Raw genomic sequence first — 27,066 nt, 5'->3', positions numbered from 1 at the left:
TTGCGAACGCCTATAGCACCTTCTCCCTCTACCACGTTGCGAACGTCTATCGCACCTTCTCCCTCTACCGCGTTGTGAACGTCTATCGCACCGTCTCCCTCTACCGCGTTGCGAACGTCTATCGCACCGTCTCCCTCTACCACGTTGCGGACGTCTATCGCACCGTCTCCCTCTACCGCGTTGCGGACGTCTATCGCACCGTCTCCCTCTACCGCGTTGCGAACGTAATTATTTATTGCAAATATACATTATGAATAAACAGAGTGGGGTGATTATTTTATCTATAACAGTTGACATTCCTCTCTCTCACCGTCAGACCTCCGCAGTCAGTCGGAGAGGACACTCCCTCCACGTGCGGAACCATATGTATGCGCCCCCCCCTCCCCCTCTAAATCAGGGGATGTTTGGTACCACCCTCCCCCCTTAATCTGGGGGGGTGGGGCATTTGGTACCTCCCCCTTCCCCCTCAGTCTAGGGGGACATTTGCCCCTTCCCCCGCGATTGAGGGGGACTCCCCCCTCCCGTCAGTGCGGGGGGGCGAGGTACATCGCCTCGTCCCCCCGCTTACCTCACCCCCCCTCAGATCCCTGGATTAGAACTCTCTTATTATATCTACTCATATGAAAAAATGTTTTATACGAAAGTTTTATGGTATTTTGTACTCTTTACAATAGTATAATTGTATTTTTCAAAAATGTCAAATTTTTTTATTTACCCCGCCCCACCCCTTATTTTGCAAAATTTAAAAAATTTTTTAAGAACAAAAATTAAAGAGTATCGAAAGTCAAATTCATCCATGTATAATAATATGTGAGTTCCACGAATGAATTTTGAGAAAACAAGATGATAACTTCGTGCTATAGGCGCTGCGCTATAAGTTATGTTGCGTTATTTTTTTAGTTGCAACACATTCAATAACTGCCTCTTGTGCATATATTTATGTTGTGCATATATTGGAACATAAAAATAGATTAATCTTAATGACATAATACGCAACATTATACAAAATAAAGCATAGATGTGTGTATATATATATATTTGCATATTTTGCACACGACACAAACGAATAAAATCAGGTAAAAATAATATATTCATATAACTAATCTATTTTTCTAAGGTCTAAATAAAGACCGAAACGTTTGTATAATAAAAATTTCTTAATTTGAAATTTTTGTTTTCTTTTTTTTGCGCACCTATACCATTCGGCTCCTAAAACCCTTTTATTTTATTTTTAATCTTTAATTGGAGAGTCTTTAGTCTTTATTCCATTAATGTATATATAACAAAAATAACATATGTAAGTATGTTTACATATTGCAAGAATTAAAATAGTGTTGTGATGCATAAAATAAAAATAGAGATTATTTTACCTCTGCAGGCATAAGCGTGTATATACTGTTTTTTAAGCAATAAAACTACAAAGTCATACCATCCGAGATGACATTTGCGGAAGTCAACTCATTCAGTGTGTTAAAGATAGTGCAAAGAAAAATAGATTGATTATATGAATATATAATTTTTACATGCTAAATTTATTCGTTCGTGTTGTTGTGCAAAATATGCACATATATATACATATATATATATATATTTATATAATCATTTAAATTTAGATATAAATATCTAATAACAGAAAGCTGTCTTTTCAGTTCGTAGTTAGCAATGTAAAGAAGTGTATTGAATATTGTGCTTTCGTGAACATGTAAGTATTTATTGTTGAGTTATATTACTTTTTTGTCTTATTCTTGTCATTCATTGCTTTGAGATTATTGAAATTATAAAAATTTGTTAAATCATTATTATCCATATACCTATAATGCAACATCGTAATGTACGGAAAACCGAAATGAAATGGGACAAGAATTAATTTGCCAATTACGCACGCACGCACGCGCGCACGCACGCACGCACGCACACACACACACACATATATATATATTAAAAAATAAATCAATACTTTAGTCTTCAAAAATTTATTACATTAATAATAAAAAACAAATATTTAATTCTGCTATCGTTATTCATTTTTTTTTGTCATTTTTCATATTATTCTCTTGTTCCGTATTTATAAAAAAATCATTTTTTTGTCAATGAAATGTTATAATTGATGGTTCAATAAATTTTTTGTAAGCATCTATACCAACAATAAAATTATTTTTTGTTTATAAAATTATTTTCTGGTTACCTCAAATTTTAGAATTTCTATTTCAATATCTTATACTGTAGTTTTTTTCTATCATCACAACATACACAAAATACAAAATTATTATTTTGTTTTAATGGCTTGATTTATTTTGCTTTATTATATTTTTGTCAAGAGAAAGTAAGAGATGACATTACTATCATAAAAAAACAATTTTATTAATTGTAAAATTTATTCTTTTCCATATATAATAAAAGTTCGAGATATATATTTAAATTTTAATATTTCAGAATGCTGCAGTTTAATCCATACAACGTAATACTTTTACTTTCTGCAACTTTTACTGATTTGATTTATCAACAAACTCTGATCACTCTACAGGAAAGAGAAGTGAAAGAAAAAAGTGAACGTATGCTGTTAGAAATAAAAGATGAAGAACAACTTCACCTAGAAGTGAAAAAAACATTAGATTTTTACGATGAATATGAGATTCCAGAAGCGGAAGAAATTGATTTTTTAGAGATAAAAATGAAGAGAAAATCTATCTTCCAGAAGAAGTTATTTGTAGTTCTGTTGAAACAACAATATCGAATGACTATAAAAGGCAAGCTATGGAATACTGGAGGAGTGATAAAACAAGACCAAGATTACTTGAAGGAGTTAAACAAAAATTTAAAAAAGTTACATTGATACGACAACTATGACGATAGGAAAACCAAATCATTCAAGGTAATAGTAGGAAAAATTAAAAAAATTTCTGAATACACATTAAATCATTTTAATAAAGCACTCGAAAGAAAAATGTTCATTCATGATATTGACATCGCTCGATGGGCTTTTCAAGCACAAGAAAAAGAAAATGCGCCAGGATTCAAAGCCTCCGAAACATGGGTAAACAGATTCAAAAAGGTACATAATATTGTGTCTCGGAAAATAACAAAATTTGTAACAAAAAAATCTGTGCTATTAAAAACAGACTTGGAAGATAAATGCGATACATTTATTACAAATGTAAAATATTATATTAATCGATATGGAGTGGATGGAAAATATTTATAATTCGGATCAAAGTGGATTTCAGTTAGAATTTTATTCTGGTCGTACTTTAGCTGAAAAAGGTATAAAAAAGGTAGAATTTGTAGTACAGTCTGTATCATCAACCACGCATAGCTATACAATTCAACCGACTATTTCGGCTGATGGCAGATTATTATCACCTCTTTTTATAGTTTTAAAAGAAATTACAGGAACGTTTGGTCCAAGAATACAGGAAACATTATTCAAGGAACCTAATATCTTTGTTCTGGCTTCAATATCAGGCAAATTAACATCGAATCATGTAAAAACTTGGTTAAAGGAAGTATTTTTTCCGAATGTCGGGCCATAATCGGTATTATTATTAGATTCATGGAGTGGACATTGTCCTAACATAATTTTAGAAACCAAACCAAATTCTGCAACAGATATTGTTTTCTTAACTGTTCCTGCCGGTACAACGGGAAAAATACAGCCATTAGACGAATATGGATTTTGGTTGTGGAAGAATTTTATTAAACACTTTTCTGATACCGTTATGTTGTTAGATCTTGTTTTGGATCTTCATGCAAGAAATAATATCTTAAAATTACAATCATTAACAGATTATCAGTTTTCGTCGCCCAGATTTCAAAATTTATTTAAATATGCGTGGATTCAAAGTGGATACATACAGAATAGACCAACAGAGTTTGAAACACCAGTAGAATTTTGTTTTAAAAAAATTCTAAAGTAAAATGCGATATTTGTGGCGAAACAGCAATAATAACTTGTTCTTGGTGTAAAAAATCGCTTTGCCTAACATATTTTTTCTATGAACATCATCTTTGTAATGAATATGTGCTATAAATGTAAGACATATATATTTATGAACAAATTCTGTAATTTTTTTAAAAAAGATGTGTTTTTAAATTATTGATGAATACTGTTAAGGTTTTTGACAGTTCTCCTTACCCATGCAACAAATGTTGGTATTCTTTTAGTTCTGCCTAATAAAAAATTCTTATTCATATGAAATTACGTTTGTAACAATTTCAACCTCTTTTTCTTCTTCCTTTCTTTCTTCTTTTTTTTGATATTTTAACTTTTTTTTCTACTCCTTCTTTTATTTTTATTTTATAGTATTTTTTAATCAATAAACTCATTAAATTAAATTATATATTAATTTATATTTAATAATTATATAAATTTATATTTACAATTATATATGCAAATGTGAAATATAATATTACTATTTCTTTTATTCTTTAATTTATTTTTTAATATGTTGCGTATTATGTTATTAAGATTAATCTATTTTTATGTTCCAATATATGCACAACATAATTATATACACAAGAGGCTTTTATTGAATGTGTCGCAACTAAAGAAATAACGCCATACAACTTATAGCGCAGCGCCTATAGCATGAAGTTATCATCTTGTTTTCTCAAAATTGATTCGTGGAACCCACATATTATTATACATGGATGAATTTGACTTTCGATACTCTTTAATTTTTGTTCTTTAAAAATTTTTTAAATTTTGCAAAATAAGGGATGGGGGTGGGGTAAATAAAAAAATTTGACATTTTTGAAAAATACAATTATATTATTGTAAAGAGTACAAAATGCCATAAAACTTTCGTATAAAACATTTTTTCATATGTCCTATAATTTCAAAGATATTCGCTAAAAAACAAAAAATTCGTTATTCTTCGAGGGATTGTTTCAACCTCTAAACGTTGAGATACGCTGTTAAAAAATATATGGGTCTAATATTTTTTTATGTTCTACAACATATCCAAAGCTCATTAAAATCGGTGAGGGACACTTCCGATAGTTTCCTTGTTAGTGAGAAAAGGGCTTGTCACCGGTGTATCAATGTCCGACGCAAATGACTGTCTGTGAGATGTGCTATCTTGGGAAAGCGCATAAACTACTATTTGAAAAATGCTCCACGAAAACAATCACGAAGCCAGGTGAAAAAATACACAGAGACGTGTGTGGACCGATGTCCGTCAATTCACTTGGGAGTGCCAAGTATTTCCTGACTTTCAAGGACGATGCAACAGGTTTCAGACACGTGTATTTCATACAACACAAACAAGACGTGTTTGAAAAATTCAAAGAATTCGAGAAGCTGATCGCGAATAAATTCGGGCGAACCCTGAAAGTCTTAAGATCAGACAACGATCGTGAGTTTTGCAACCGGCTGATGAACGAATATCTTGCTGCTCATGGAATCAAAAAGGAAAACACGGCGTCGTACACTCCTCAACAGAATGGAAAAGTCGAACGGGACAACAGAACGATAGTTGAAAGCGTGCGCACAATGCTCCATGCAAGAGATCTTCCCCTAAATCTGTGGGCCGAGGCGGTGAACACTGCTGTTTATGTGCTAAACCGTACAGTGTCACCATCCGGTGAATCAACACCGTATGAACTATGGACCGGAAAGAAGAACATTGAGCATTTAAGAATCTTCGGAACAGAAGCCTATACTCACGTTCCAAAACAGTTCACCAAGAAGTTTGACCTTCGAGCGCGGAAAATGATTTTGGTTGGGTACCAAGGTGACTCTGAAAACTATCGTGTATATGACCCAACAACGAAGAAGGTCAGTGTAACGAGAGATGTGACCTTCAATGAGCAAGTTGAAAAACAATCGGTCAACATGAAGGAATTTTATAAAGATACAATCAGTTTTTCACCACCAGCAGGAGATGACTGCGAGGAATCTCTACAAGATATTGAAGATCAATATCAAGACACTAAAAACGAGGATCAAGATGAACAAGATTTGCCATCGCAAATCCACGACATGCCACGCCTCCAAACACACCGCGGATTCTGCGAAATCGCAACAAAATCAAGAAACCAGAGAGATACGAGGCAGACGCGGCCGAATATGTCTTGCCCAATACGTTTGAGGAAGCAATGTCCGGCAAAGACGCAGCACAGTGGACGTTAGCCATCGAAGATGAGCTGCGTGCGCATGAGATCAATCACACGTGGTCAATCGTGCCAGGACTAAGGACCATTGACTCGAAGTGGGTATTTAAAGTAAAGAGCAACCCAGAAAAAAGGACAAATCAATACAAAACAAGACTCTGTGCGAGAGGATTCATGCAGCAGAAAGGAATAGACTACACAGAGACGTTCGCACCAGTCGTGAGATACGATTCGCTGCGAGTATTTCTAGCGATTGTAGCTGAAAAGGATCTCGAGTTGCTACAATTCGACGTTCAGATAGCGTTCCTCTACGGTGAATTGGATGAAAACATATTCATGGAGATACCACAAGGGCTCAACGTCGGAAAAAGCAGTTGACAGCGTCGTGTGTAAACTTAAAAAATCCCTGTACGGTTTAAAACAGGCACCGAGGTGCTGGAATAGTAAATTTTAGCATTTTCTGTGTCGTTTTAAATTCAAAACCGGCATAGCCGATCCGTGTATCTTTGTTGGACAGGTAAATGGCGAACCAGTGTATCTAGCGCTATTTGTGGATGATGGACTAGTCGCCGCAAAGTCCAAAGAAACCCTTGATTTAATAGCGAGGACTAATTGAAAATTTCAAAATTAAGTTAGGTGACTCAAGTATTTTTGTTGGACTCCAAATAGATCGCGATAGAGCTAAGAAATCATTAATCATATACCAAAACTCGTACATAGAGACAATATTGAATAAATATCAAATGAGTAACGCGAAAGTAGTCAGTGTGCCGGCGGATCCACACACACTTCTATATCCGGTGGAAAAAGACGATGAAAAGTCAAGCAACGTGCCGTATCGCGAGGTTGTCGGGTCTCTTGTTTTTCTAGCCACAGTATCGCGACCAGATATAGCATTCGCAGTCAATACTGTCAGTAAATTTTTAAATAACCACAGTTACGAGGACTGGCGAGCAGTGCAGCGAATCCTTGCTTATCTTAAAGGAACGATCAACTATGGTATAGAATATCGAAGCGGCAGTAGCGAATCAGAATTAACCGGTTTCTCCGACGCTGATTATGCGAGCGATATAGAAACTCGTAGATCCACAGGATATATATTCTGTTTCGCAAATAATCCTATCATGTGGTCATCACAAAGACAAAAATTAGTCACATTGAGCACAACCGAGTCTGTTGCGGCAGCAGCGACTGCAAAAGAACTAATCTGGCCTAGAAAATTATTTAAAGATGTCGGGTATTCATGTAAGGAAGCTACGGTATTATATGTAGACAATCAAAGTGCAATTCGTCTTGTCAAAAATCCAGAGTTCCATAAGCGAACTAAACACATTGATATACGGTATCATTACATTAGAGAGAAAATTGTTGACAAAGACTTAAGAGTAGAGTATATTCCCACCGAACTACAACGTGCCGATATTCTCACGAAAGCTTTGCCAAGAGATCACTTCCGAAAGCTGTGCGAATTAATAAATGTGGCCTCAATAAACGCGAGACGTTCAAACGACAGTAGTGTTAGAGAAGTTTGAATCGCCCCGCCATGTCGAGTGCGACCGAACACGAGTCGAGTGTCGCCGAGCACCGACTCGTGCGCGCTATTCGTAGACTACTGATCGGGTTTTTCCGGCAATGCTCGTGAGTTGGTCAGTTCTTCTCCGTCCGTCCAGTTTGTTCAGTCCGGCTGTGCGTGAAAAGTTTATTTTGTATTATCTTCGCATTAATAATAAAACTATTTACAGTGATTCTCAAATGTCTCAGTCAATCCTCTCTCAGAATTCCATTACCTCAACAGATACTTTATGGGTAATAAAATGGTTCGTACAGTATCTAAAGATAAACTTAAGAATATCTTAAATATAAGATCGGACTATAAATACCGGCCATAAAGTCAAATTAAACACGTAAGTCTTCTTAAACATTAAAAAAAAACAAAATTTTGAGATATTTAATAAATTTATGAATCGCACGCGATTACTTATTAATCTTTTGTAATAAAATAAAAAAAAATTTTTTAAATATTAAAGAATTTACATCTTTAATTTGATTTAATCAAGCTATGCACGAGTAAATTTACGGGAGCGATCAGACACCTTGTGGCCGGTATTTATAGTCCAATCTTATATTTAAGATCGTCTTAAGATAATCTTTAGAGTAGTGATATAGGGGGGATTCTAACCCATGGGGCTCAAGGGGGGTGTGGGGGCGGGGGTATCTGGGAGGCACGAGGGGTCTGGTGTTATGGGAAGGAGTGAGGGGGGGATGAAAGATCTTACATACGTTCGAAAGCAGATGTTTATCTTTGTGATTGATTTTATAGTCGGGGGCATTTTAGAAGTCATAAAACTGTTTTTTTCTAATTTTATGATCATTTTATGGCCATTTTATCATTAGGATTTTAAGCGCCGACGTTCGGCAGCTTTGCCCCCGCTAGGATTTTAAGCGCCGACGTTCGGCAGCTTTGCCCCCGCGGAAAATCTCCCATAAAACTGGAGCGAAACATCTTCTATAATTTTAAGGAAAGAATGTAACGCATCAGCGCCAACATTCGGTTACTCGAATTTGAAAATCTGTCTCCGTGTTAAAACGTATTCAACAGTCGTCGAGTGTCGTTCTATTTAGTGCAAAAATGAATATAGAAACAGAAGATGTGATTGTCATTGAAGACAATGAAGACAATAAAGATGTGATTATCATCGATGACAGTAATGAAGATATGAATGATGAAGATATGAACGATGAAGAAGTGGAAATAGTGATTGACTCCGATTATGAGAGTGACCCCGAAGACTATTTAAATGAGCAAGTAGTGCCGTTAGTGCGTGAAGACTTACGAAATATAACCGAACGACAGCAAATGTGCAATATCATATTTTATTATGAAGTGAAAAAGTACGACGACAATGAAGAAAATAGTGATAAATTTTGTTCTGGGTGTTTTATTGAAGTTCAAGACTTATATACACATGGTAAAATTGTGTACAAACATGAAACTGGACAATATATTCATCACATTTGGAACTCGTGCAATAACTGTGGACATTCACTGTGCCAAATAATAACATGTAATGTGTGCCGTTTTTGTGCGCAGGAATAAACTTTTTGTAGACATTTGCTAGGACTAAGTGTTGTGAAAAATGGTGAGCAAAAAACTATTGAATGCGGTGGTGCAATTTCAACGAAATCGCGAACTTGGTATAAAAAATTCTTCAACCGTGATCTCCAATCTACAAACTTATATATGGACTAATGAAAATGATAGACTAAGGGGAAAGCCTTGCGAGAATTGCCGTTTATCAGGCGGAAATCGGCAAGCATGGCCTGAGCAGTTGCAAGAAATCCATCAACATATCGATAACATATCTACAACATGTCATCGATAATGATCCAGATTCTGATACTGATTCCGATCAGTAATTATAAGTAATCCTTGATGTGTAAGTATTCTTTTTCAAATTATGAAAATATTAATAAATTTTTTTTCTGTTATGTGTAAGTATTCTTTTTCAAATTATGAAAATATTAATAAATTTTTTTTCTGTTATGCAAGAGCCCTATCTGGACGCCACCACCACCGCCCGGTCATCCCCTCCAACGCCTCGCAGTAGCAGTCGCCGTCGTGCCGTACCGCTCAACCATCGTCATGCAGTTTTTTATATATTTTTTTTATATTTTTTTTTATTTTTAAATTCACACACACACATAGATTTTTGTAAATAAACACACACATCTTCTTGAATAAAAATTATATTTATGATAAATATATTGCTTATTTGCGCCTTCTTCATCAATCCCATTCTTCTTCCTCCATATATTAGATATAATTAGATATAATAAGTTAATAAGTTAATATTTAATATAAAAAATTCTCTGTTTGCGTTCTCGCATCATCTTCGCCTTAATGTAGCGCTCTCTTTCTTTCCTAGCGCTTACTCTCTCGCTCTCCTTCGTCTCGCACTATCTAACTTTTAGGTGTTGGCTCTCTCTCTCTCTTTCACGGTTCCTTCGCTGGAGCTGGTATAAAGTTTAGAATAGAAATTTTTGGTTGACGCTGCGACGAACAGGTCGGGCCGTTTTTAAAAGTGCAAAAACGTATGATTGATTTATAGCCAGGGACTCCATAAAATTCACGTTAGCTTTTATTTTTTTTTTTATTAGTTGTGAAGAGTAGGCATTTGTACTAGCTCTTATGCCATGCTCATTCCCTACTCTTTTTTACCGAGACGTTACCTAGCTCTCGCTGGAGCTGGCATAAAGTGTTTGTCTGTGATCCAGTGAAGTGAAGTTCATTTTCTAAAGCTAAAAATGTCGCAAGTAGTAGCATTCATGCGCTTTTTGAGTCGGGATACCGTCGCATGATATTTCCCGAATGGATTGATAGGCGATATCCTCGCCGTTCACTTTGTCAGGCGAAGAATGTGGCTCGCGCTCTGTTCCGAACGTTACTGGACGTTTTATTCGATGATGTAAGTAATTTTTTATTATTTTATACGCTTTATCTTTTATAATATATTTATAATATATTTATATGTATACGATTTTATCTTTTACAGCATTATGAATATAGTTCCAACCAGCACATCCCGGGATATATTAACATCGCGCACATGGAGAATGTGCGCTGGATGCGGGTCAATCGCAAGGAAGCCGAAGAATGGGAGGATTTATAGCGTGATGGCTCCCGTGCCCGGAAAGTAGATGCTGCACACCCTCACATACAGGTGGACATATTTGACCTCCGCAGCTTATTCGGAGAGGAGTCCTTCGTATTGTAAGTATCTCTATATAATATGATCAAATTTTAAATATATTTAAAAATACTAATAAAGATGTTCCTTTTTCTGTTTCAGAGATGCTGCGCCTTCTCGCTCTCTCCCCCGATTTTAACTTTATTTTATTTTTATCCACACACACACACTAACACATACACGCACGCACGCACGCACGCACGCACGCACGCACGCACGCACGCACGCACGCACGCACGCACGCACGCACGCACGCACGCACGCACGCACGCACGCACGCACGCACGCACGCACGCACGCACGCACGCACGCACGCACGCACGCACGCACGCACGCACGCACGCACGCACGCACGCACGCACGCACGCACGCACGCACGCACGCACGCACGCACGCACGCACGCACGCACGCACGCACGCACGCACGCACGCACGCACGCACGCACGCACGCACGCACGCACGCACGCACGCACGCACGCACGCACGCACGCACGCACGCACGCACGCACGCACGCACGCACGCACGCACGCACGCACGCACGCACGCACGCACGCACGCACGCACGCACGCACGCACGCACGCACGCACGCACGCACGCACGCACGCACGCACGCACGCACGCACGCACGCACGCACGCACGCACGCACGCACGCACGCACGCACGCACGCACGCACGCACGCACGCACGCACGCACGCACGCACGCACGCACGCACGCACGCACGCACGCACGCACGCACGCACGCACGCACGCACGCACGCACGCACGCACGCACGCACGCACGCACGCACGCACGCACGCACGCACGCACGCACGCACGCACGCACGCACGCACGCACGCACGCACGCACGCACGCACGCACGCACGCACGCACGCACGCACGCACGCACGCACGCACGCACGCACGCACGCACGCACGCACGCACGCACGCACGCACGCACGCACGCACACATATCACAATATGTAATAATAAAAAAAAAATATAAAAGAGAAGAATAAAGTTTTTTTTAATTTAAATCATGATATAATTTATTCGCACGCATTTCCCATCCGTGTTTCCTCCCACCCGTAAACAGTCCCAGTTCTCATACGTAGCAGTGATGCCAGAAGTCCGACGAGAACAACACACAACCACAAGCGAAAACAGCGTACGTGTGAGCTCGGCGCTTTCGTGTCGGCTTGGTAAGGAGATAGAAAACGATATATTTGTCTTCTTCTACGACCCGAAGCTAGCCGAAGCGCCGAGCTCACACGTACGCTGTTTTCACTTGTGGTTGTGCGTTGTTCTCGTCGGACTTCTGGCACCACTGCTACGTATGAGAACTGGGACTGTTTACGGGTGGGAGGAAACACGGATGGGAAATGCGTGCGAATAAATTATATCATGATTTAAATTAAAAAAAACTTTATTTTTCTCTTTTATATTTTTTTTTTATTATTACATATTGTGATTAAAAACTAAAACTGCCAGTTCGCAATCGATGAGTTGATGTTTATTGAAGGCGTCGCTGGCGCGTATTACATTTGATACTTCTTTATTATCCGTTACAGTGTTATACGCGATATTGGAGAATTGTGTAAACTTAGTATCGACTCTCTCGGTGATTCTAACCAATCAATCAAAAGTTACATCGATGCATTGATCGAGATCAAACATACGGTGTAATGTCGGTTCAATCATCATCATGCGTACGTTTAAAGATTCGAGACTTATAAGTTTAGTATCGTTAATCGTATGAACTCGCACTGTTAGCGGTCCAACGCTTATAAAATTATAGGTATCTTTAGAGTCCTTTCGCAGTAAATTGTGAATATTGCAACGTTGCTCGTAGAGTCCCTTCTACGTTTCGAGAGATAATATCAGTTCCTTTCCTTGATCTCCTATGACAATTTCCACGTAACTCGGTGGACCCACGTTGATACCAATTCCAAGGAATTTGAATTCCGTGGTTGTCAATGCGTATCGTCTACTTAGTATACGAATCGCACGACGCTTCAACGAAATGCTGTAGAAAAATAAAAAATAAAATTAGTTTAAAAACAATTTGTGAAAAATAGAAAGAAGTTAAACAAAAACTTACTTGTCACATTTGTTCTCAAACGATGGAGTTTCATAACGACTCGGTACATAATTATTCACGCTTCTGCTGGGGTCGCCACTGCTTCTTTCGACGTAGTACATATTTCCAGATTTCAAAAATGGACCACTTTCACGAACGATTAACGCAATACTGACCGTATGAAGAATCAAATATACGTGACACCCCGTTTTTCAAAGTAGTGGGGGGAGATTAGTAGTAAATGTGGTGGGAGATTCTAGAATACTTTAGTGCTTTGAAATTTTTAGGAGAAGGGAGAGACGATACTCGGATAAAAAGAATTCTTAAATGACTCGTGAGGGAGGGAGGGAATGAGGAGGGAGAATAAGAGATAAAACATATTAATGTTTAAATATTTTATTTTTCCAAATCTTGCAATTCTTTCTGGCGTTACGACCACCAGTTAAATATTTTGAATACATTTTGTAATGCGCAATTCTTAACATGTTTTCCACATCGTATAGTATTTTTAACATCTAGATTATTTAGAGATTCGATATCGTCGTAATCAGCATCCAAGGTCTCAATGATTAAATTTTCTCTCGCATCGTCGCCGAGCATATTAGCAAGCCATTCTCGTTTCTGGCATCTTTTAACGTATATGATACACTGCATTTTATCATCTTCTTCTTCAACTACAGCTGTTGTAATCAATCGTTTCGCCATGCTGTACGCAACGATTCCATCCTCCCCTTGTAGTCCATGATGATTCGCCATCAACCATGAAGCTTGACACTTTTCGGATTTTGTAAGGAGATGCCATGGTATAGGACTCCGAAAAATGTAGTGTGCGAGAACAGCTCCTCTTCTCAGCACCGCCACCTCCTTTGCGATGAATTTATTTGAAACGACAAATCCTTGCAGATCGACAAACGTTGGTACAGACATGATGAGATCTCTTTTCGTCAGTTAAGAATAATGACAACCATCTCGTAACATTTGGATTTATATTCTGCTTCCCCTCTCTCTAAATTATTGTCACAAACACTTAGGTAATTTTGCGCACAACGTTGGTCAACGGGTTGTACTGGATCACGCGATCGTGTATCATGAGACAGTACGCAGTCGTATTATTAGACACATTCTCCTTACACTCAAATTCCAATCGCACATCCACGCTTGCACTCTTAACCGATTCGTTTTGTCGAGAACAATCGATAATCACAAACGGACCGTACTGTAAAAACAGTGAGACGGTGAGACTCGGTTTGAGGTACTAGTATCCGTAATAGTTTTTGCAGAAACACGCGTACGTGTTGTACAGAATCGACCATCTGTTTTTATCGAAATCCAGATTCATGTCGTCGTACGGATAACATTCCGAGTTCAGATAGAGTTTCACGTTTATTAATTTACAGTCGTCGAATTTACTCGCATCCTCGGACATAACATTCTTCCGGCCTGTCTGCAGAGCAAAGATAACGTATCGTGGTTTCTCCAGCTGAGTCGCGGTCTTAATGGCCCACGAATGCTTGGTTGTACGCTGCAACAACGGAAACTCGTACAGATCCCACGAGCGAAAACCCATGCTGAGGTAGCGTCCGCTTTCCAGAACGCGCAGCATAGACAGCTTTTTAATTTCACTCAACAACACATGTGGCTTTCGCCATTGTATCTTGAATATGTTGATCACAGACTCCAGCGTCGAAGCTCCAAGCAGACAATTATTGTCATTGCGCGATCGTATTAAGATCAACTCGTGACAAGCGTTAATTACTATGCGTCTGTAATCCTCGCAAAATCCCAATAACATGTAGAGCGGTACGCAAAAATTAAAGTGTCCATCCACAATAGTTGGCTCACTCCAGCCAGCATTTCTCATAATCACGCTTCTATCGGATGATATTGTTACATAGTTTTTGAGCATACTTGTTATTCCCACGTTTCTATTCCGATCAATCTCCACACCATCGAGTTCGTATCGAATCTCGTCAAACATGAATGCAACGCAATTATTTTGCAGTACCACATTGGATCCGGTAGTTGGCTTCTTTATCTTTAATTCTCCCTTGATGTATACTCTCGTATGGCAATGTATACAGATCCTGTTGTTGTATGGGTATTTTTATCTCATCACTGTGTCCGAACGTTATGTTGGCGAATGGGTTATAGGAGTGAGTCTCAATCTTGACGATGCGATCGTCAAAAATTGGCTCGTCCGCGATGTTGAGAATGTCAGTCATCGTTCAAATGTTTCACACTGCGAATCTCAAAGATTGTAAAAACGCAACGTTTGATGCGTTCAATTTCTTTTTCTTAGTGCTGGATGATTGGATATTAGCAAATGTCGATGTTGTTGTCGCTGGCGTCGTAAAGATTGTGTTGTCTCTCACGTCTTTCGATCCGTTCAACACGAGCATCACACGCTAATTTTGCCGCCGCCGCCGTACATGCAATGTAATGGTGATCTCTTCTCCTCGAAAATTGAGTAATGCACTGCACGATGATCGGTAGGTAAATGATATGCGCCGGTGTTTCCGATATCTTATATCCTGGTGGTACCCTCGGTGAAAATTCGTGTATCGTATGAACGAGTTTGCCGTTGTTGTACGCACCCGCGGTCACATTCGACGCGGATAATGTTCACGTTGATAATGTTAATCGGCACGTCCGATTCGTACCATTTTCGCGACTGCAGTATACGGTTCGAGAATCCTAGCAGCAATTCAATATTGTTAGGCTTGCTGAAATTTATTCTGTAGGCGTATTTGATCTCGCTCCTCATCTATTGTAATTAGCGCGGAGCACTATAGGCCATTCTCCAGCCTCAAAGTCATCGTCGTCGTCAGTGTGTTTTTTATCACCATCACGAACTGTGTGTTGCGAATGTTTTCGTGAAATTGTATGTTTCAAAAATTCATGTATCGCTTGCAGCTCGTACAATATTTCGGAAATCGTAATTTCCGCATTGTCTTTGCCAAAGTAAAATTTATTATTCGAGGAATTCACGTTCGATATCGTGTGATAACTTTCCACTAGACCGAGTTCGTATTCACCGTCGCTTAAATCTACGTTAAGAAAGTAGTTTGCCGCGAGAACGCTGCTCTTTCCAGTCAGCGTGAATGTCATAAACATGTTGACTAAACTGTTTAACGAATACTAAGTTAAATAGCGCAATGTATGTCTTTAAATTCGCGTGCATCGAACGTTCGGAGAAACTGCAAGCACAATTGTCCACAGATGCTTTGATTATAAGTTTGATAGGATGTGTGATTATATTCTATTTTTATCACATTTAAATATCGCACCAATTCATTCGGTCGAAAATTGCCAAAACTGTCAAAATATAGCGCGATTCCCCCTCTTTGCATGCGCTACCCAGTGAGTACCCGAGCCTTTAGCGTTATCCAAATTTATGATGCCGCTCTCGTTTCGATATATACCACCGATCGGTAATGAGTTACGCATAAAAACACCTCTAAAATATGGAATGTGCATACGTTTTGCTAGTTGCAGCAATTGTATGTTGGTAGTTACGTCCTCTGGCATTTTTAGCGTCTCTTTGATGTTTTTTTTTTCTTCTTTCTCATTGAGACTCCTCGTCCGTATTTGTATGGCGCGAGATACAATCCGCAACCTTCCATGGCGCGATTGTGACGTAGCATTTCTTGAAACTGACGTTGTGTAGCTTTTTCATCGTTCACCATTTTTGCTACACCAGCCGCTCCACCAATCAGAGCGCCCAACACTGGTAGAATCGGTAATACACCCCCGCGTTTCGTTACCGGAAATATTCGTTTTTTCACCGTCTTTTTCTTCGTTTTCGTCTTTAGACCCATACCGAACTTTGTTTTGGTTTTCATTGCTGTCCAGACAGCTGTGGCTGCGGCTCTCTCACCGAGAGACGAATCTTTCGCAGTGATGCGAGTTTGCGCCTTTTTGGCAAGTATCCTATCCGCGTGTCTTTCGGCAAGATCGTTACTTCGAAAGTACGCTATATCGTGTTCACGACACGCCGCGTCCAATGGGTTGATACCTCGATCACCTCTAGCCAATCGTTTTTCTAGCCGCGTGCCCGGACCGCAAAGCTGGTATCCAGGAATATGCAATTCGATAGAAAGCGCGTTATCGCACGATTTAATAGACTTCTACCTATTTGCGTTGACATTCACGACAAGTTTATCGCACGATTTAATAGACCTCTACTTATTGGCGTTGACATTCACAACAATCTTTTATCATCGGCGCTGGACCGTCAATGTGCGTTTGTTGCCACGGTCGATTGTAATGTTCGAAACAGCGACGATAGGTCTGAACCTCCGAATCCGCCTTTATGTATTCCGGAAGTTTGTCCCACACATAGTGAACGTGATTGCCACACATTCGCAATAAAACTGCTTTAGATACAAACTGTAGCTGTTCGGCACTCAAATCGAGAATATCGTAAGGACTTGATAGCAGGACAAACATTTTTTCATTACTGAGCACTTTGTAATTCCGCGCAGCTATAAATAGACAGGCGTGCGATCCGAATCGGAAGTGGGAAAATGAAATTCGTGCAACCTTTCGCGATACGTGTGACAAATTACGACATCAGATTACGCTCGATGGGGGACAACGCGGAGTGCGTAGACACGGTACGATGCTGCCGAATACTATACGCGCAATCGTTTGCGGCTCCTCGAATTGCGGTAAAACTAACGTGTTGATTAGTTTGATAAAAAGCCCGCACGGCGTCCGCTTTGAAAATGTGTACGTGTATTCAAAGTCACTGCAACAGCCAAAATATCGATATTTGGAGAATTTGTTAACGTCGATCAATGAAATCGGCTATTTTACATTCCCCAATAACAGTGACGTCATTCCACCGAGCGAAGCACGTCCAAACTCGATTTTCGTTTTTGATGACGTGGCGTGCAATAAATAAAATACGATAAGAGAATATTTTTCAATGGGACGCCATCGAATGTCGACTGCTTTTCTCTGCCAGACATATGCAAGAATACCGAAACATCTTTTACGCGACAACGCGAACCTGCTAATCTTGTTTAAACAGGATGGCACCAACTTGAAACAAGTGTACAACGATCACGTGAATATCGACATGTCATACGAGGATTTCAGTGAGTTATGTCGTATTTGTTGGCAGCAAAAGTATGGATTTCTCGTGATAGACAAGGATAGCTTGCTTACAAACGGGCAATACAGAAACGGATTTAACGTATTTGCGATACCACAAAACGATTAGTCGTTGCCTATATTCTGTCGTAAGGGGTGAAACGCGAGCGTTCAACACTCTCTATCGATATGGCTGGCAGCGATAATATTCGCGAGCGTGAAAAGATGGCGAAGGAGATTGCGAAAACGAGCGAATCGATCCGCAAGAAACATCGCGCTTTAAAGACCGGTAACATCGATGACGATATCGCGGTCAAGACCCATTTTAAACGTATTATCGAGCCGCTGCAAATGATTGTCGACAACTCGATCGCGGTGAAAAATAAGTTGGAGAGTAGCGCAAAAATTAAAATCTTACCCATCAAGCGATACAAAGAGGATGAGAAGGAAGAGGATAAAGATGAAGAGGTAGAGAAAGAGGAAGAGGAAGATGCGACATCGAAAAAAAGGAAACGATCGGACATTTTACCATATGAACCGTCGATAGCCTCTACGCCGTTAGCCGCACCAACAAGCGTAAACGAAGATGTTTTCGAAACCTCGGGCAACATGCTCGAATCATCGTTTGTTCGAAACAAGTTACAAACGCCGGAAGGTCAATAAACGCGGGAGTACTTTGGACCACTTGGGCAAAAGTACATAGGCGCTTTGCTCAGTGGCGACAAAAATCACGAGATTGATCATGTGTATGGAGTCTATTTTGACAGAAAGAATGAAACGCGACTCGGCAACAAACGATTCAATATCAACAAAGATGACTCTATTATCATAGACGACGTGCGGTATATTGGAACGCCATTGTACGAGTTGATCTTCAAGAGAATTCCTGATGACGAACTTTACACGAGGAGGAACGATTTGGAAAAATACAAGAGCATATTATTGGTGACGAACGCGCATAGACGCGATTATGATGCGCAGGGCCATTTGAAGGGTAACAGGGGGTACAAGTACAAACATATAATTGCACCGTTGATGTCGCTCCAATCGAAAAATACAAAATCTGGAGGGGAGATATCTATGCCTCGCGCTATGACGCTAACCAACAATATGATTGATTACGTGCACTGGGACGACCCCAACGAACTAGTGGATTGGCTACGATTGCTCAACGCTTCGCGCCAAGCTGGTCACAACGCTCACGACAACGAGATCCAGTCGATCATTGAGGAACTTCGCGAAGCAGGAATTATTATAAATTAAATGGTGTCTTGACAAAACTAATCAGTCGATCAGCGTTGCGTGACACTTTACGGAAGCATCAGAAAAAAATGCCTATCAACAAATTTGGATTATTCGATCTAAGAAATGATGCAACCGGCACAAACGGTTCTTGGGATAGATTGGTAAAAAGTTATGCACGAAAACATTTTGTGTCGCGTCGTTACAGACTTCGATGTCAAGGTCACGTAAGATTCGCCGTGTAGCGCAACCAGAGGCTGACACCGATGCCGTCAACAAACTGTACGTGGAGTCCTGCGTTAAAAGATTAATGAATCGACAGAAAGAATCAGACGAGAAGCTGATTTCGCTTGAGAAGGACGTGCGAGCAATACAGATTGTGCTAAACGAACTTCAACGCCCGGCTAACGCTAACTCAGAAACAGCTATCAACCTAAATGAGCATCAGTGAACAGATTAGGAGCGGCTATCAAACGGTTATCGAACAGCTACGAAGGATTATCGAACTGCTATGTAACTACAATGAGTGGCAGTGGCAGTGAACGACCTAGCTGCAACAGCTTCAAACGAGGCTATCAGCATCTCAAGCAGGGCTGCGAACGAGGCTACGAACACGTTCTTAACGGCTACACTCAAAGTTACAAACAACTCAAGAATTCCTACGATCGGTCAAAAGACGTCTGTGAACGAGGCTACGAAGGGGTCAGAAGCGGCTACGAACAAGTAAAAAACGACTGCAAAAAAGGCTGCGAACGGGTCAAGAACGATTTTCGAATAGGTGAAGGACGGCGATGAACAACGCAAGAACAGGTCAAGAACAGGTCAAGAATAGGTCAGAACAGGTCAAGAACAGGTCAAGAACAGGTCAAGAACAGGATCGAGAACGGCTACGAACAAGTCAAGAACAGGTCAGAACAGATAAAAAACAGGTCGAGAATAGGTTAAAACAGGTCAAGAACAGGTCAGAACAGATCAGAACAGGTCAAGAACGGCTATTAAAGGACAATAAACGAAAATGAGTGAAAAAAAAGCGAATAACAAACGATCATCGAGAAAAACTGACAAAGCAAAGAATCAACATAGTTTGGAGAGACGACAGTTGGTGAACGAACTGCACACGCCGGCGAGAAAAAATTTTTGCCGAAGACACGTCATAGTGCGGGGATACGATGATCTGTGGCAAGCCGACATCGTCGAGATGCGTCCGTATTCTCGTTTCAACAAAGGTTACCACTACATACTCACCGTCATCGATGTGTTGAGCAAGTATGCATGGGCTGTGCCACTCAAGAGTAAAGACGGAAGCGAGACGGCTGATGCAATCGCCAAAATAATTCGAGATAGCAAGAGATGCCCGAAAAACATGCAAACTGATAACGGAAAGGAATTTTACAATATCGATGTACAACGGCTTATACGAAAACATAACATTAATTACTATTCTACATATTCGGTATTGAAGGCGTCTGTCGTCGAGCGATTCAATCGCACGCTGAAGAACGACATGTGGAAGATGTTTACGGAACTTACAAATGGATCGATGCGCTATCCCGACTCGTTGCAGAATATAACGCGCGAAAACACCACACTATCAATATGAGACCTATCGATGTTACTCCCACGATCGCTGATAGACTTTTAAATACGGTATACAACAGTATAAAAATTGCTGCTCCTGCAAAGTTTAAAGTAGGTGACCTGGTACGTGTTAGCAAATACAAAAAATTTTTCGAAAAGGATTACACACCAAATTGGAAAACCGAGGTGTTTAAGATTGTTAAAGTACAACATACTAATCCCGTAACATATCTACTCGAGGATTATCGCAAAAAATCTATCGCTGGAGCGTTTTACGAGCAAGAGTTGCATCGCGCGAATTATCCAGATGTGTATCTCGTGGAGAAAGTACTGCGCAGGAGGGGTGATGAGGTTTACGTGAAATGGCTGGGATTTGATAGTTCGCACAATTCTTGGGTACATAGGAATCATGTAATTTAATTTTATAAGAAATACAATGTATTCAATATAAAAATATATGAAATATTTGAAATATACAAAATCTTTATTAATCTATCCTTTCCAATAGTCATTACAATATATAAAATATGAAATATGCATACAAGAAAAAAAATCACACACATTATATTTTATAAAGGTATCTTATAATGTCCCCACGGTAACGTATCAGTAGTTGTAGGTAATATACCGCTTGTCGTCGTACAGACTTAGAGCAATTTTTGTTTCGCGAATGGTGTATATCTCGTGCAATTTTGATCTTATACACGATTGACTACGCGTTATTTCAATCTCTTCGTTCAAACACCGCGTGTAATCGTCAAACGTTATCGTTCTCGCAACAACGTTACTCTTGACACCTTTTACCTTTTTCGTATCCTTCTTATCATCCACGCGCAACGCATACATTTTTGCTCTAAGCCCGACAAATTCGGTCATTATGGTACCGTTGTTTTCATCCTTCATTAGACCTGGTACCTTTTTATTCACGAGCGGTATACCGTACGCATTGTCTATCGCATAGTCGCTCGTATCAAATCTGCTAATGTCACGTTTCATATTCTCGTACACATTGTCGCACTCAATGTGATATATAAGACTATCCGTGTCAGTGTACATGACTTTGCATCTCTCCCGATATATTGGTACCATATAATCGTGGTGAAATTCGTACAAACATGTCTTGGATATATCGAGAATACACATACTTACGTAAATTGGTTTGTAGAATTTCACCTCGAGTTTACGTAATTCTACAGCGATTAGATTTTCCAAAAAAACGCTTCTGCTATAAAAATTTGATTTTGCAATCAATGCCTCTGCGCCGTACCTTCCGTCCCATTTTGTTAAAAGTTTAACATCTACACGATTGCGCACATTTTCCATCGTTTTGCCAAACACGGCATTATTCATCAGTTTGTACAAATTTTTTTCAAAATCATTTTTCGCCTGTGTTCTAAATTTTGTGTTGAGTTCTATATAAGTACGGAGCCACGGAGATTGAGTGAATTGTAATATACGATGAATTTTTGTAACACGAAGACCGTGACGTAAACATTGCTGCAGGTAGTGTATCACGTAACGCTTCTTATCGTATAAGGTTGCGAGAAGCTTGCCCTCGCGCTTACCGGGTGGTTTGTCGTGTGTCGGACAAAACGGTAGATCAGTGTGCGAATCGTGAAGATGCTGCGGATACTCGAGATCGACGTCGAGGATGTAGCCTGTAGACGAATCAAGCGCGATCGATGATACATCAAAATTAGAAACATTATCGACCCACTGAAAATCGGCATAGGGCAATGGTTGACACATTGCCCATCCGTATAAATTATTAACATCGAAATACATCAAGTACGTTGATGGTTTCGATGAGTCATACGACTGCAAGTACTTGTTATTAGCACGCGCGTACCTGTTGGAACATTGACTCAGACCACCGCGTATACCTCGTTCGATAAACATAACCATGTCAATGTCTGTGAGTAATTCAAATATAATTTTCGTATACTTTAACATGGCGTCCCACGTGTAACCAGGAAGAGTATAGTAATACGCGAGGTCGAGCTCATAACTCTTGATACAACTCTCTCGGAAATTTTCAAAAATGTCTGCTAATAACAAAACATCGATTTTTAAATACAGATCGCTATATTCGCCTAGCGTTCGAATGGAGAATCGCTTCCACACAGTCTCAGCGTGCGCGTAATCGCTCTCAGATACTGTGTTACCAGTCAAGGAGCTGTAAAATGATTCTCGCGATGGTAAACACGCATCTTGCAATTTATCTACACAGTCAATATACCATATTTGTACGGGAAGACACCTTTTTTTGGTAATAAATTGAAATCCTCGGCGGATAAATTTTTATATTCCGATTGTAAAATTTTGAGTTTATCCTTGCTCAAAAAAGACGCCAATTTGTCGAGATTTGTTGTGAGAAATTTATATGAATCTATGAAACATAATTTAATGTGATTTCCCGGTTTGTCTTTCGTACCTTTAACATGTTTTGTAAATGAAATATATTTTTCTTTTGTCATCGGAAGTAAATCGATTCCCCCTTCGAACGCTGCGGCTATTTCCTCGATTATAAAGTGAAAATCATAACCAGATAAATTGTGAAATACTATTGGAATGCAAAAAGATTCTATGTAATTTAGATTGCAATTTGAATGCGCGGGACCTCTGTACCGCCCGGTCAAATGACAATGATCGCGTATCATCTTCTACGAATGGTTTCTCACATATATGACACTGAGTCGCACTTCGAAATTCTTTCCATTCATTTTGCGTTAAATTTACCATGGGGACATTGGTTGTTAAAATATTTTCTACATGTTGCGCCAAATTTTTAAGTTCGTCGGTGAACCATGCAACGCAATTGGCTTTGCAGATAACAAATTATCGTACGAGCAATGTACATAATAAGCGATACTAAATACTTAATGATGTTGATAAAAATTTTCTTCCTTTTTCACCAAAACGCACTCCAGGTCGGCGTACACGACGAAAGGTAGTCGCTCCTTCCTGTCGTAGTTGGTGAATGCGAGCCACTTGTCCTTATCGCTCGGTAACCGGATAGCGCAGTCATTCATCTTTTCACAGTCTACTGTATGTGATTGCAATTTCTCGTCCGAGTGAAAATAGTGCATGCATCTGTAAAATAAAAGTTAAAATTTTTATATCCTTGTTTTAAATATTTTTAGACAGTTTTATTAAATATACATACCGATCGCAGATATATTTTTTTGTCTTGTGTTTGCTGAGTTGCATACTAACAAGTCTAGATAGATTCTTAATCCATGCAAAATGTCCGATATCTTGCGCATCTTGCACGTAGAGCAAGTTGACGTGCTTCTCCCTCTTTTGCTCCGTAAGGCGAATAGGGACAATGTTTTCGTTTTCAAAACTGTACAAGTTGATTGAAATGTCATTATAAATTTCAAATTTTTTAATTTGATTAAGAGTGACTGGAAACTCAATATCTTGAAGATTCAATACTGTTGTATAATGCGGGTACGATGATTGTCGGTCTGTGTATCTTTCAGCTGAATACAGAGCAGCCACTACCGCCCACGCAAAACATGCATTGTCTTTAGATTGCACATTAACCACTGCTCGTTTCATTATTATCTTTCGCGATAATTGCACGTAACATCCGGCGCGCATAGGATTATATTTATTTATATTTATAGTCAAATTTAGTATACGCGATAATGTCCATCCGCTATCGCGTTCCTGAAATTCTTTGAGCGATGCAAGGATTGGCTCGACGACTCGCTGCTCATACCACTCGTGTAAATCGGATGTATGTAAGAGTTCACAGTTTCTCGTATTGGTTGATTTATTGGCATGCTTATCGCCCGCCACAAACTCGCCGTTAAACACTGTATTCACTTTCACACTGTTGTGTTTTTGCATAACGTCTCGCACGTGCTCGAGCACAATGTCACTCGCATCTTCCAAAAATTGACGAGGTTCGATGTGATTATAATTTATAACCAGTCAAGATGCGGCTCTTAAACGCCGTATTAATCTCTCGCCATATAAGTCTCTCCGCGTTATTTTCACTACTATAATCACTACCACTGGGTATAAACTGTCTCTGCAATCGAGTTTTTGCACCCTCGAGTCGCGCAATTCTTGTCACCAAAGATTGTCTATTTCCGATTAAGAGTCACGGACGCTTGACACGGCTGCGTTCTTCAAGCTCTTCGATAAACTTCTTGCAATGTTGCAGCCATCCAAAATATTCATCCAATGTGGTGACTTGGTGGGAACGCTCCAACAAATCACGTTCTTTCTGCTGCGCGGTTTCTATTTTTTTTTCTCTCTATTTTTGTGTGCAAACATAACACATATTACGCGACATTATTATATGTAATAAAATTTGACAGCTGCTGCACCATCGCATATCCACCTCATCGAGCGATGTAACTTTATGTCTCCGTACATGTCTTTCGTACATTACTCCGATGTCATCTCGAAAGGTGTCCATACACAAAGCACAGAGAGCTAGAGCACCACCCGTTGAATAATAAAAGTGTATGGCGCAAATCTTACGTTGATTTTGCGCACGAACTTGTTCATTTTTTACTACGTTGTCGTCAAAATGGGTATCACTGCAATCACTAATATAATTACTATCGTCCGACAACGCATGCTTTTCGTCTGACGACTTGTCTATTATCGCTTCGAAATTAATATTTTCCATTTATTCACTATTGTGTCACTAACAATTCAAATAACTGACAGTAACCACTCAACTTTTTTTTCCACAGCTTCCTCTATGCCCTTTCAAATTGTACTATGGTTTGACGGGGCTCTCATCCTTCTTATATTTCGCCTAATGCTGTCTTAAGGACACATACTACCGAACGTCAACGTTTTTGCATCTATAAAAACGTCCTAACATGTTCGTCGCAGCGTTGGCCAAAAATTTCTATTCTTTTCCCACGACTTTTATGGCTTTTAAAATGTCCCCGGCTATAAATCAACCACAAAGATAAACACCTTGCAGTTGCAGTTCTTCCTTAATAATTATGGAAGATGTTTCGCTCCAGTTTTAGGAGATTTTCCGCGAGGGTGCAAAGCTGCCGATCGTCGGTGCTTAAAATCTAATGATAAAATGATCATAAAATTAAAAAAAAAAACAGTTTTATGACTTCTAAAATGACCCCAGCTATAAAATCAACCACAAAAATGAACATCTGCTTTCGAACGTATGTAGGGCCTTTCCCCCCTCCCCCTTACTCCTTCCCATAACACCAGACCCCTCGCGCCACCCAGATACCTCCGCCCTCCTCGAGCCCCATGGGTTAGAATCTCCCCTATATCACTACTCTTTAGATAGTTTGTGGCCAATGAAATGGTCCATACAGTATCTAATGATAAACTTAAGACGACCTTAAATATAAGATCGGACTATGAATACCGGCCTATATCTCTCTTATATAATAAAATGCTCTTCTAATACATATTTTTATACTTAGACAGAGGTGCACAGTTTTCATTTTCCTCTTCTTCGCTACTATATTGATTACATAAAATATGTGATCTTTTTCCGTGTTTGTCTTCATCGGTCGTTTCATAGTTGCAATTAGCTGCACTTTTTCTTGCAGTTTCTAGAGAGGCTATAATAAAGAAAAAATTAATATCTACATTTATCTGCACGCAAATGCATAAAACATAATAATAATGAAAATAAAGCAAACACACACATGCATACATACACACGCCTATATGTATATATATATATATATATATATATATACATATATATACAAAGTGTCCGGTAATAGTCGCTCTACCTCTCTAGGGCTGATAGAACAAGTCAAACTGAACATAAAAGTCCTCTACCATTTTGCGATTTGTGCAATAATTATTAAAATATTAATTAAAAACGCTCAGCGTGTGAACGCGCGCTATATATAGCACTCAGTATATGCTGAGCGTTTTTAATTAATATTTAGCGCAATAATTATTGAACTATTAATTAAAAACGCTCAGGGTATGCTGAGCGTTATATGCAACGCGCGCTTATACGCTGAGCGTTTTTAATTAATATTTTAATAATTATTGCGAAAATCGCAAATTGATACAGGACTTTTATGTTCAGTTTGACCTGCTCTATCTGCCCTAGAGAGTTGGAGCGATTATTATCGGATATCTTGTAGATATGTATAATATTGTTCGCTAAGCGTTTTTAATTAATATTTTAATAATTATTGCGAAAATCGCAAAATGGTATAAGACTTTTTTGCTCAGTTTACTGTGCCTTACCTGCTC

General features: G+C 39.4%; 2 pseudogenes; one reads left to right on the top strand and one right to left on the bottom strand.

Moving 5' to 3' along the window:
• The first annotated feature begins 2,311 nt into the window (after nucleotides 1-2,311).
• Nucleotides 2,312-4,722, top strand: LOC140672852 (uncharacterized; annotated as a pseudogene).
• Nucleotides 4,723-23,720: 18,998 nt separating this feature from the next.
• On the bottom strand, nucleotides 23,721-26,093 carry LOC140672378 (uncharacterized; annotated as a pseudogene).
• Between the last annotated feature and the right edge of the window lie 973 nt (nucleotides 26,094-27,066).

The sequence above is a fragment of the Anoplolepis gracilipes genome, chromosome 1, assembly GCF_047496725.1.
Source record: "Anoplolepis gracilipes chromosome 1, ASM4749672v1, whole genome shotgun sequence".
NCBI classification, from domain to species: domain Eukaryota; kingdom Metazoa; phylum Arthropoda; class Insecta; order Hymenoptera; family Formicidae; genus Anoplolepis; species Anoplolepis gracilipes.
This window is presented reverse-complemented; position numbering and strand designations above follow the sequence as displayed.